Source organism: Saccostrea cucullata, unplaced genomic scaffold (assembly GCF_032062105.1).
Source record: "Saccostrea cucullata isolate Sc308-1 unplaced genomic scaffold, CSIRO_AGI_Scuc_v1 ctg3757, whole genome shotgun sequence".
Lineage (NCBI taxonomy): Eukaryota > Metazoa > Mollusca > Bivalvia > Ostreida > Ostreidae > Saccostrea > Saccostrea cuccullata.
Genome location: NW_026919926.1, coordinates 16,578 through 28,742, shown reverse-complemented (window position 1 = coordinate 28,742; position 12,165 = coordinate 16,578).

The following is a 12,165-nucleotide window of genomic DNA, read 5'->3' as shown; positions in this document are numbered from 1 at the left end:
TTTTTTTAAATGATTGTCCCGTTTTTGGGGAATAAGAAACTGAGTACTGACACATTATATTATACAGTCTGTTATATTCAACTATTTACATTTCCAATGACTTTGACAAAATTACAAATAGTTAATGTACTTTATTTCTTTATGAATGTATTGTTTTATCAATAGGCGCGGTTAAAAAAAAATCACGTGCGTGGCCTGTAGCATATGGATTAATATATAAGCGTCCAATCAAGGGCATGTAAATCTAAGGAATGACTGTCCAATTTTTATGCAAATTATCACATAAGCCACGCGATTGATCACATTATGGAATAAACAAAATCAGACAGTTATTCCTTAACAAAGTCCATTCATAAACATAAAACATCCTTAGATAAAACAGGTAATAAGTCAAGGATCAATCGCGGGTGTTGGGAGAACTAACGGACAATGTAAGCTGCTCCTGATGTTCAATATTAGATTAACTTTAGATGATATCCGGGCACCTGTGTTATCTTTTAAACCTGAAAGTGATCGAAAACTGCGCTTGAATAGTCGCGGAAAAATCGGGGTGTCTGTGTAAAAAAAGAAAGGCAAAAACTAAATCACACCTGTTCAATTGGGTTAGTAAGGGCTTTATCAACATGTAGCCTTATGACAGTAATTGATCAAGACCCTGGACTTTTCATGTTTTACAAAATGTAAATATACATACAATGTATGTGACCAATAAAAGTACAAACAAAATGGAATCGTGTATATATAGTGTAGAACTTTTCATTTCCAACATTTTTTAGTTTTCTTTTCCGACATTTTTTTTTTCTTTTCATTTCCGACAGTTTTCAGATAGTACCTTTAACAGATTTGAAGACTCTACCTATGAAAAATTTAAAGGAATACATACGTATATAAATAAAAAAATTGAAATCCAATTTCTGCGTTTTTGTTAATTTATCAATGATAAAGTGGCAAAATGTAGGCAAGTACCTGCCCATACCAAAATAAAGTACAAATTAAGTACAAAAAAAGTAAAAAAAAGGTCAAATAAAGTATACTTTTTTCGACTAAATTTGAAACAAGGGATTTGGTCGTTCCAAATTGAGTAAAAAAAGTATACTTTTTTGTGCTTTATGAGAAAAAGCACAACAAAAGTATAATTTTGGTACATTTCTATATTTGACTAAAGTACATAAAAAGTACAATTGGAAGTATAAAAAAAAGTACATTCTTAAAACTATTAAAGGAGTTTTATGAAGAGACTTACTTTTACATTCGACAGCTGACTTTTACATTTTTGTAATTGGTGTTGACTTTGTATAAAATGTAAAAGTCAGTCGTCGATTGTAAAAGTAAGTCTCTCCATAAAACTCCAATCATACAAAAGTACAAAAAAGTATACTTTTAGACAAGCATATAGATATCTGTGAAGTACAAAAAAAGTAGACTTCTAGAAAAAGTACAAAAAAAGTATACTCCTAGAAAAAGTACAAAAAAAGTATAATTATAGAAAAAGTACAAAGAAAGTACACTCCTAGAAAAAGTACCAAAAAAGTACACTCCTAGAAAAAGTATAAAAAAGTATACTTCTGGAAAAGTACAAAAAATGTATGAAAAAAGGTGTTAAAAAGTACAAAAAACGTATACTTCCAGAAAAAAAGTACAAAAATGTATGCAAAAAAGTATGAAAATATATGCAGAAAAAGTATAAAAATAGTACTTCTTTTAGATTGGGTTTTAAAAAGTACAGTAAAATGTCAAAATGAAAGCATGGGAAAAGTATACTTTTAAGTTGGTACAAAAAAAGTAGGAAAAAAGCACCAACCCTAAATAATCAAAAAGACCCCATCCCCCTGACCATTTATTTTGCGGGAACAAAGAAAGTAGAAAAATGACCATTAAGTTCTGATATACCAAAAACTAAATCTTCAATTTACAGAATTGTAATTCAAAATCATGTAATTTTGACAATGTGACATATCTGCATTACATCATTCATTATTTTCAGTCCTATAAATCTTCCATAAATAATTAAGAGACTATTATTATTAAATGTGGAATATAAAATCATCGAATGGATTATATATATACATATAATTTTATAGAATAACAGTTTCTGTATTTCATTTTGGTCACTACATGGTTGGAACCAAGAGTTTTTATGTTCCCTGCCCTTCAAACTGATTTTTTAAAATGGGCTTGCACTTTAAAAAAAAAAGCTATTTCACTGATTGAACACTAATGATCAATTTTATAAGATCTATTCACCCAAATTTTCTCTCTCAAAAAATTCAGATCTTTATTTGAATATGCTATGTGATTTCACCCTTCAAATATGTTTCAGAAAATATATGCTTAAAAACCTGAAAAATATTTTGTTTCCTTAGATACACCCTTAAATGTAGATTCCCAACAAATTTTATTTTTTTATTAAAAGGGCATAACTCTGACTTTTAATTTTGACTATCATCCAATCTCTAAAAACAAGAACTTGACACAGATATTATATTGATATATTGTATACAAAATTGCATTTCAATGTGTGAAATCTCTCCAAAGAAAATGAACCAAACTGCAAAAATATGGAATTTTTCTTCATCAAGGGGCGTTCTGTCAAAATATGGTATTGTAACTTCAAAACTAACAGATAAGATATTCATCTGACTAATTTGTTTACTTGATTAAATTTCAATTTAATTCTCCAAAGAAAATAAAAAAACTGCAAATTTAATAGGAATTTTTTTCCAAGGGGCATAACTCTACAATTATGTAGCAATTATACCCAATTTTTCTTATGGTTTTGGTCTGATATACATGTATCCTCAATTCCATTTCAATTTTCATGTTTTTCCTCTTGAAAGAAAATTAACCCAAACTGCAAAAATATGGAATTTTTTAAGTCCAAGGGGCATAACACTGTCAATTATGGTGGCAACCCAAAAAGTTACTTGACCTAGATAATATTGCTATACCTGTATACTAAATTTTATTTCAGTATTTGCATTGGTTATGAGGAAAATGAAGGGAAACTCAATGGACCGACAGACCTACCGACCGACAGACAGCAGCAAAGCAATATGCCGAGGCTATGCAGCTGTGGCCTAATGAACGTTCTAGATACTGTCCAGTGCTGATATATTATTATTTTATTGCATAAATATTATATTAAAACATTTTAGGAATTAGATATGACAGGAAATTAAATGATTCATGTTTCACATAGCCAAAGAAAAACGTGTTTCATTATGCTAACTCAAATGTAAATTATATACATTGTCATACCGATCAAAACAAACCAGAAATCGAAAACACAAATGCCCACATTACGTAAAATCTACATTGAATTTCTTCATTTAATATATTTCTGTAGTGGTGAAATACATTTCCTACAAACAATATCCAAAATTTAAACATAAATATAGCCTTACCGACTTCAAAATCTCCTTTTTTGGTCTCAGCATTTCAATCACACCAATTTTTAAATCGTCTCTGAAAAAATCCGCGCTTCTTTGTTGACCAATCGTAGATATCGAAAGAGTCACGTGATTAAAAAAAAGAAATAAATAATTACAAAATTAGTTAATAAAAATATCAGAAATTCTCTTAATAATGTTTTTAAAATCATGAATTTTATTTTGAAGCCGTTTTTTGTGCATTACTCCATATCTAGCTTTCCCATAATCGTGACCGCCATATTGTGTAATAATCGTCGTCGCCATTTGGTTTGTTTTTGTTTTGTTTTCAATAAATATTACCTAGTTTAAGGAAAGGATTGCACGGGTCCGTGAAAAAATTCTGCCCAATGAATTTTTCTCATTTTTACATATCATGTTCATAATGTCAATGATACCATTATATCAAAGTATCAAGCATGATCATCAGGCTTATAAGGAAGTTATGGTTGCCATGGCAACCATCATTTTTTAATCTTTTGATATTTATGAGGTGAATGTTTTATACCGCCATACACGCAACAGAATTGAAGCAAATTAAATATTTTCCAGCAGGTATTTAAAAATATGCTTTATATCTATTGAAAATAAAAATTGTTTAGGACACTATTGATAAATGTAGTAATGCCATTGTTTTTTGGGGAAGTATTAATTGTAAATTTGCAGTAATATTTTCACATCAATAGCAGTTTTTGACGTCTAGACAAAAAATAACCCAATGAATTTTCCCAAAACTAATATATGCTGTTATAGTCATTATAAGTGACTTATGGTTAAAATATGAAGTAAGGTAATCAGATTAACTTTGAAGCTACACGCATTTCAGTCCCCCCCCCCTTTCCTAGAATGTAAAAATATTTCACCGATTTTCATCTGATGGTTTGTTGTTTGACCTTAAATATGCAGAGTCTGTTTAAAGACAATAAAGACCATATGTATAGATAAAAAAAAATACTTTTTTCTCTGAAAATCTGGCAGCTGATGCTCATTTTATATAAGAAGCACAATGTTTTACTTATCACCGACAGTGGTTACGAAAATAACTTTTTTTTTCAAACTCAGTTTTTCATCTCCAAAACATTCATTTTGTTACTATATCAGTATAATATTAATAATATATTGAAAACCAGTGCACAGTCCTCAAAAGCCTTATTCCTCATGCTTTGAACGCTCAGCGATGTTTCTTCTAAGTAACCTGGAATCTGGGAATTGGGGGGGGGGGGGTCAGACATTATAACACATTGAATGAAAAGAGGTTATTTTACATTGTACTTGTAGCTGCATTATATATATTTTTTTAAATAAGTATATTCAACCATAAATTATCCTATTTGCTAAATTATTATAATTCTAAATATTCACATTTACAAATAGTTTTCCTCCGATTCTTTTCAAGTAAGTACACTTCATTTTCTCCTGTACATGGATTAGCGCTATTTCCATTGTGACGTCACAATGACACAATTGACGTCAAAAGTATAGATGTACTGTTTTGATTTTAAAAAAATAATCATTGATTGAAATAACTTTCCGTCGCTTTATAATATACGCTGGAGTGAAACATCTATGTTAATGTTCATGTGATTTAAAACTTTTTCAAATGTATTTCCATAAGCATGATTATTTTTTTTTATTTATTTATGTACATATCTTCCCCGGTATTCTTTCAGATATATGTGTTGTGTTTAATACGCATAAAACATTTTACAAAACATCGTTTACAATATATGTGCGACGATGATTGAATGTTTACACCGTCGATGTCACTGCTGAAAATGCTAAAGATCTTATAGGAGAAAAGAAAATCCTCTGCGATATTTTTGAAAGATATGTCTTCTAGGCATAAGTGGTCTTTACCGTAACACGTTTATCAAAATCGCCTTCGTTCATCAATATTTATACATGTATCTAGTAAATCACGCTGTCTGAATCTCTTATCGGAAATTATCTATATATAGATGTAGATCCTATGATTAACAACAATTTTAAATAAAATTCTTATTTTTAAATGTATAAACCTCAAGATATAAATCAAATTGATTTTTAATGAAATAGATTTCAAGGTTCAGAGATATACCATAGATAGACGTTTCAAATCGTAAAACATGCACGTAGATAAAAAAAATATGATCAACTTTCACCAACACTCTCAGTGCATTGTAAAATCTTTAATACTTTCTCTAGTTCAGAAAAATAAACCCCTTTTGTCATGAGCGCAAACATATGACGCTTTAACATACCGTGACCGCCATATTGTGTACAGCAAACATTCTTTTTGTTTTTGTTTTGATTTCAACGCCGTATTACAATCGCGTCCTTAATTTGTAAAGCCACAAGAAATTCTGAATGCCTTGTTAACTGCTTAAATCCTAATCAAATTTTCCGTCTTCAATCTCTATGTAGAAATATCTTTTATACAGCATGGACTTTTGCACAAACTGCTTATAAATCGTACGTTTTTTATACCTGTAAACATGATGAAAGTTTTTTGTGATAAATAAAACGATAGGCATGGTGCATCTTGGAGGCTTTTGTATTTATATTCGTACCTTGCTATTTCTGTTCATTTTTACACTTACGTGACACTTATCAACTATATGTTTATCAACTATATTTCACTCTTATTAATTGAACCTGGATTTCTCATTAAACAGTGTTGATCCATTTTGTTTACCATGATAGCCAAAATCATCACGAGTGATTTCGTTTTCACAGAAACTTTCTGTGAAATGTGCAAGTTTACACCGCACCGTCTACACAATAAACCCCGTGTCACTTGAAATAAACATCGTTTGCAGAGAGAGAGAGAGAGAGAGAGAGAGAGAGAGAGAGAGAGAGAGAGAGAGAGAGAGAGAGAGAGAGAGAGAGAGAGAGATGTAAAATATAAAGGGAACACTTTGTTCATGTTAATATACATAACTGTCTTTGCAGAAATTTTACCTTTAAATAATTTATTTTCACAGAGAGATAGAGAGAGGGGGGGGGTATTTCTGTTCAGATCTACGATGTAATTTTCACCAGGTTTACTTAATCTTGATGATTATAGTGTGCTAAAGACTTAATTCTGTTAAACATAAAACAGACACAGTTTGATAGAAATACAGATACATATGTTTATAAGACACCCCCCTCCCTTTCCCTGCAACAAATATAGTCATACTCTCATGCTAACACTATAGTTGAATTATGAATGCTCAAATTAGAATAAAACTTTCCTAAATTATGAAAATACTTTAATAATTATTTTTATTTGAAAAAATTGCTTACTGATAAGATTTGAAAAAAAAATTATATAAAATTTTAAAATTAATTCTAACACAATGGGAAAAAAACTAAGTTCAAATTAATTACATAAAAAGTACCTGCTTATTTTTCTAATTTTGCCAAAAAAGTTTAAGTCCCATAAAAGTACATTTTTAGTACAGTGAAAAAAAAATCTAAATCAGGTACAAAAAAAGTACATTGGAAAAAAACTAACTCCTATAAAGTACAAAAAAGTACTGTGGAAAAAAACTAAGTCCAAATAAAGTACGAAAAAAGTACATCAGCTTTCAGAGGCTCTCTGGCCAAGTACAACAAATGTATACTTTTTCTGACCTATTTCTAAAAAGCACAAATTTATTACAAAAAAAGTAGCATAAAAGTATACTATTTTGTACTTTATTTTGGTATGGGTGAATTATAGTTTGAGAGATTTACTCAATGTTTACTGAAGTACTCTGCATGAGCAGATGTAATTAGCGAAAAAAAAGTTCTGTGTAGAGCAGTGTAATAAATGCGTTATCAGCTGGAGTAAAAACTAGATTAGAGTACATTAAGTGTCTTGGACATAAGTTTGGTGCTGTCACTTACATTTATTTTAGTGCACATTAAATGAGGTAAAAAATGTTTTTTTATGTTAATTGAATTCTTTAATCTAGACTTCTAGCTACATGTATGCATACATGTATATAATATTAATAGATTTTTAAAGATATATTTTCATTCCATATTTTGCAATAAATACTTTTAAAATTTAATTTTCACTGACGAGGAAAACATTAAATTGCCGCACAGGTAAATTCCGGAAATGAAAACAAAATTATGTCGGAAATGAAAACAAAAAATGTCGGAAATGAAATAAAAAAATGTCGGAAATGCTATGCAGATTTCCAGAAATGAAATGCAGCGAATTAAAACAAATTTGTGTTTAAGTGTATGATTAAAAATAAATTAGTATTGTATAATATAATTAAAACTAATTATACATGTGTTCATTGAAAAAATATATATATTTCAATTTTTATATAGATCTATTTGCAACAAATTGAAGTCATGTCTCACTTAGAATTTTATAGTCTGAAGAAATTATAATTTATGTTTGATTTTTCTTATTAAACTGTTGCATTTCTATTATTTCATGAAATATGCAATAAACAATTTAAGTTAAAGTAAGCTGCAGATGGATATTTGTTATGCTCTAACGCAACCAGTTTAGAGTTATATGAGTATTTGTTATAATCAATCCCTACATTGCAAGTCTCTTAGAGATGTATGATAAGAAATGGAAATGAAATCAATGAAATCTATGTCAATCTGTTGATCAAGCCTACCTGATTTTCTTGCATCCTAACCAATTTATGATTATTGAACAATATTTGACGGGCGTATCATGCTGTGGAAGGGCACTTTATTTTTGTTTAATTCCATTTTTTTTAATTATTTTTTTTTAAGGGGGGTGTTTATATATTATATATACAAATGTATGCGAAAGTAAATGATTCTGTGTACCAGCACTTACCAAAGTTTCCGCCAATTCATACATGTCATTGGGGTTAATTGTATTTTTAAATTATGTTAAAAGCATCAATAACAATATACATGTACCGCAATCATGTGAAGATGAACACAACATCATGAACATGTGATAACGATCACAGACACCAGTGTTACAACGCACTTTGAAAAATTACGCACTTTGAAAAACTTTTTCAAAGTGCGTTAAAATTTGGGACCAAGCTAACGCACTTTGAAAAAAAAAATTTTTTTCAAAGTGCGTTAATATCGACCATTTTGACGCACTTTGAAAAAAAATGTAAAGATTTATCAATATTCCTTCAAATAATCGGTATGATAAATAAAAGATCCTGGTTTGATAAGTTTTTTTTTGATAAAGTCACTGTAGGACCTGAGATATTGACGTTTTATATATTTAAAGTTTTGATAAAATAAAAGGGTCTTGAAAAAAAAGAGTGACGATTGTTTAAGTTCCTTTATTCCTTTCTCCTTTTTTTTTTAATTCTAGTCTTTGATAAGGAGATGTAAAGGTGTATAGGGGGTACTAACAGAGGAAAGCTTCAAGCAACTTAGCCTTTATCATAATAAAAAGGGGCCAATTTGATTGTTCAAAACTATGAAAATTCCTTCTCTCTCATACATTTTAATGTACGTAAAATTTTCTAGTTTTCATCTGTTTTATTTAACTCATTTATTATGGAAAGTTTTCAACGTCACACCATTTAGGTAAATACATAATTATATGAATGCGATGAGTATAGCATAGGCATTGAGACTGGGCGAAGATATATACATCGTATAAGCATTGAAAATGCAGCGTACCCTTCTTAGGTTTATTGCTCCCCTCCCTCGTTTGTTTCCGACACCTATGTATTGGAAAGATAAAGATTTGGACTTAGGGATCTTATACCCGTCTTCTCCTCTTTTCGACAGGAGTAAAATCAATTCAATTTGTGGTTAGGGTTAGGCTTAGTTTTTTGAAAGATAAATAACAAAAAAATCTTTCAATGGCTAAAATATGATTTTTTTTCAAAAGTGCGTTAAAATCTTTCAATGGCTAAAATATGATTTTTTTTCAAAAGTGCGTTAAGTGTCTCCATGGTAAAATATATTGATGTAGACTCTTAACGCACTTTGAATTTTTTTTCAAAGTGCGTTGAGTTGGTCCTAAATTTAACGCACTTTTGAATTTTTTTTTCAAAGTGCGTAATTTTTTAACGTTACTAAGTTGCTTATCTTTCTTTTAATAAGAAATAATACACCCCTACCTATTAATATAAACACAAGGTAAGGGCTATATTATTTTTAATTAAAAGAAAAATAAGTAAAGATAGGTGTCTGTGGTAGTGATAACTATACGTAAACTATGTGATTAGGGCTTCCTCGTATGACGTCATAGAAAAGGGACGCAACTTGAGTGTATAGTAAAGCTGATATTGGACATCCCTGTCGGATCCCTCTTGTCATACCATCCGTTATTTTTCATTTTGAATTAGGGTTTTCCTTTATATAAAATCTTCACCCATGTAATAAATTGATCGTCAATATTAAATTTTTTTAATGTTTCAAGAAGAAAGTTCCATTTTACAGAATCGAAAGCTTTTTCAAAGTCGAGAAATAATAATATGCCGTCTTTCTTCTCTGATTACAATATTAAAAAATAAGTCGAGCATTTTCACCAATGTATCTGCCTTTAACATAAGCCGTTTGATTTTTATCGATTTTATATGATAATATATGTTGTAACTTTTTAGTTAAAACAAAAGCTTTGGTTTTAAAATCTGTGTTTGTTAAGCTAATTGATTTTACTATAATTTTTTAACAATTGTTTTTTGCTTTTCTTATGTATTACAGATATCACAGACAGCTTTTGAGATTCAGACATTTCTTTTTGTTGAAGATTTCTTTTAGTGCGTCAAAAAAAATGGGCCCAATAATATATATAGCTCCAAAAACATTGGTAGAATCCACATTGTATACCATCTAAGCCAGGAGACTAATAATATGCCGTCCTTCTTCTCTGATTTTCTCCTTTCATTTCAAGTACGGCATTTTTGCATTCATCAAGTGTAGGTAATTCATCTAACGTAAATTTGTCCTTCTCGTTCAGCATTGGTACTGTAATATTGCTTAGATTACTCGAAATCTTAGCGGTTGGAATATTTGTAGTTTTAAACGGATTCGTATAATTATTATTCATTTCTCCGATTTCCTGATGATGATCTAAATATATATAATTCTGATGGGGAAAAGGTGGATCTAGCAAAATGGTTAATTTCATACCCCCTTGGTCAGGGGTATTTGGGGGAGTACATAGTTTGAAAAAAAATTAATGCTTTGAAAACTGCTCTTTAGTATTAATTAACTTTTTATGATGAAATAAAATGTATGATACAAGAGGCTAGTGGGCCTTATAGGTCACCTGAGTATCATGCAACAACTTTCCAGTGATTGAATTTGGTTCATATTTTAAACAAGATGCTATGGCATTCACAATTTTGAAAGAAGAACCATTGCTAATGATAAATATATACTTAACAAATTGCTTAGTTTGATTACTTAATACCCATAGGCAATGCAGGGGTACAAAAAATGCATTTCAACTTATCAGTAATATTAAGCAATAATCAGTAATTGCTCTACCCCACATGAATTCCTGACCATGGGTCCACAAATTGCACATTTTTTTTTTAAAGACACCACTGCTTATAAAAAATACTTGATTAATACAAACTAGCAGATTTAAAACAATTCATTTTCTGTATATAAGAGTAGAAGCTAGCCCCCCCCCATTGTACCCCTGACCATGGGGCCTTGAAATTCACAATTCCGGGAGAAGGGCTCTTGCTCATCGTTTCTATATAAGAAGTTCATTATCTTAATAACCTGGAGCAGAGAAGAACATTTTCAAAGAATTCATGTACATGTATTTTCACAATATAATCAATACAGCACCATCCTAACACCAAAACCCCTGACCCTGGGGCCTTCAAATTCAAAATTCTGGAAGAAGCACTCTTTATCATGATAACTATGTACTTAAATAGTTTATCTAATACCCAGGAGCAGAGAATATCAAATATTCATGTATTTTCACTATATAATCAATTGAGAGTCCCACCCTAACACCAGAACCCCTGACCCTGGGGCCATAAAATTCACAATTTGGTAGAGGCAAACTTGCTCCACATAACTATATACTTAGTTACTTTATTTATTACACTGGAGCAGAGGAGAAGATTTTGAAAGAATTCGTGTATTTTCACAATATAATCAATAGAGCCCAACCCTCACATCAGACCCCCTCACCCTGAGGCCTTGAAATTGACAATTTTTGAAGAGGCCCTTTTGGTCATCAAAAATATGTACTTAATTAGTTTATTTAATACCCAAAGAGCAGAGAGTAAGAGTTTCAAAGAATTCATGTATTTCACTATATAATCAATAGAAAGCCCAGCCCTTACACCAAAACTTCTGACCCTGGGGCCATAAAATTCACAATTTTGGTTCAGGCACTCTTGCTCATCATAACTATGTATTTAGTTAGTTTATTTATTACTCAGGAGCAAAGAAGAAGATTTTCGAAGAAATAATGCATTTTCACTATAATTCGTTTTAGCCCACACCTCACACAAGAACCCCTTACCCTTGCATTGGGCCATGAATTTCACAAGTTTGGCTGATTGATGTCCAGAAGTAAAGAAGAAGATTTTTAAAGAGTAGAGCAAAACCCCTTCACAATTATCGTCATTCCAACCTTAGTGAGTCGCCCGCGTGGCGCAGTGGTTAGAACGTCTGCTCTAGAATCGCGAAGTAAGGATTCAATCCTTACGTCGCAGGTTCGAATCCTAGCGTTGGACGTGTAGACCGGTCCTTTGGATGAGACCGTATAAACCGAGGCCCCGTGTCGCAGTAGGTGCTGGCAGGAAAAAGATCCCTCACTGCTTAAAGGCCCTGAGTG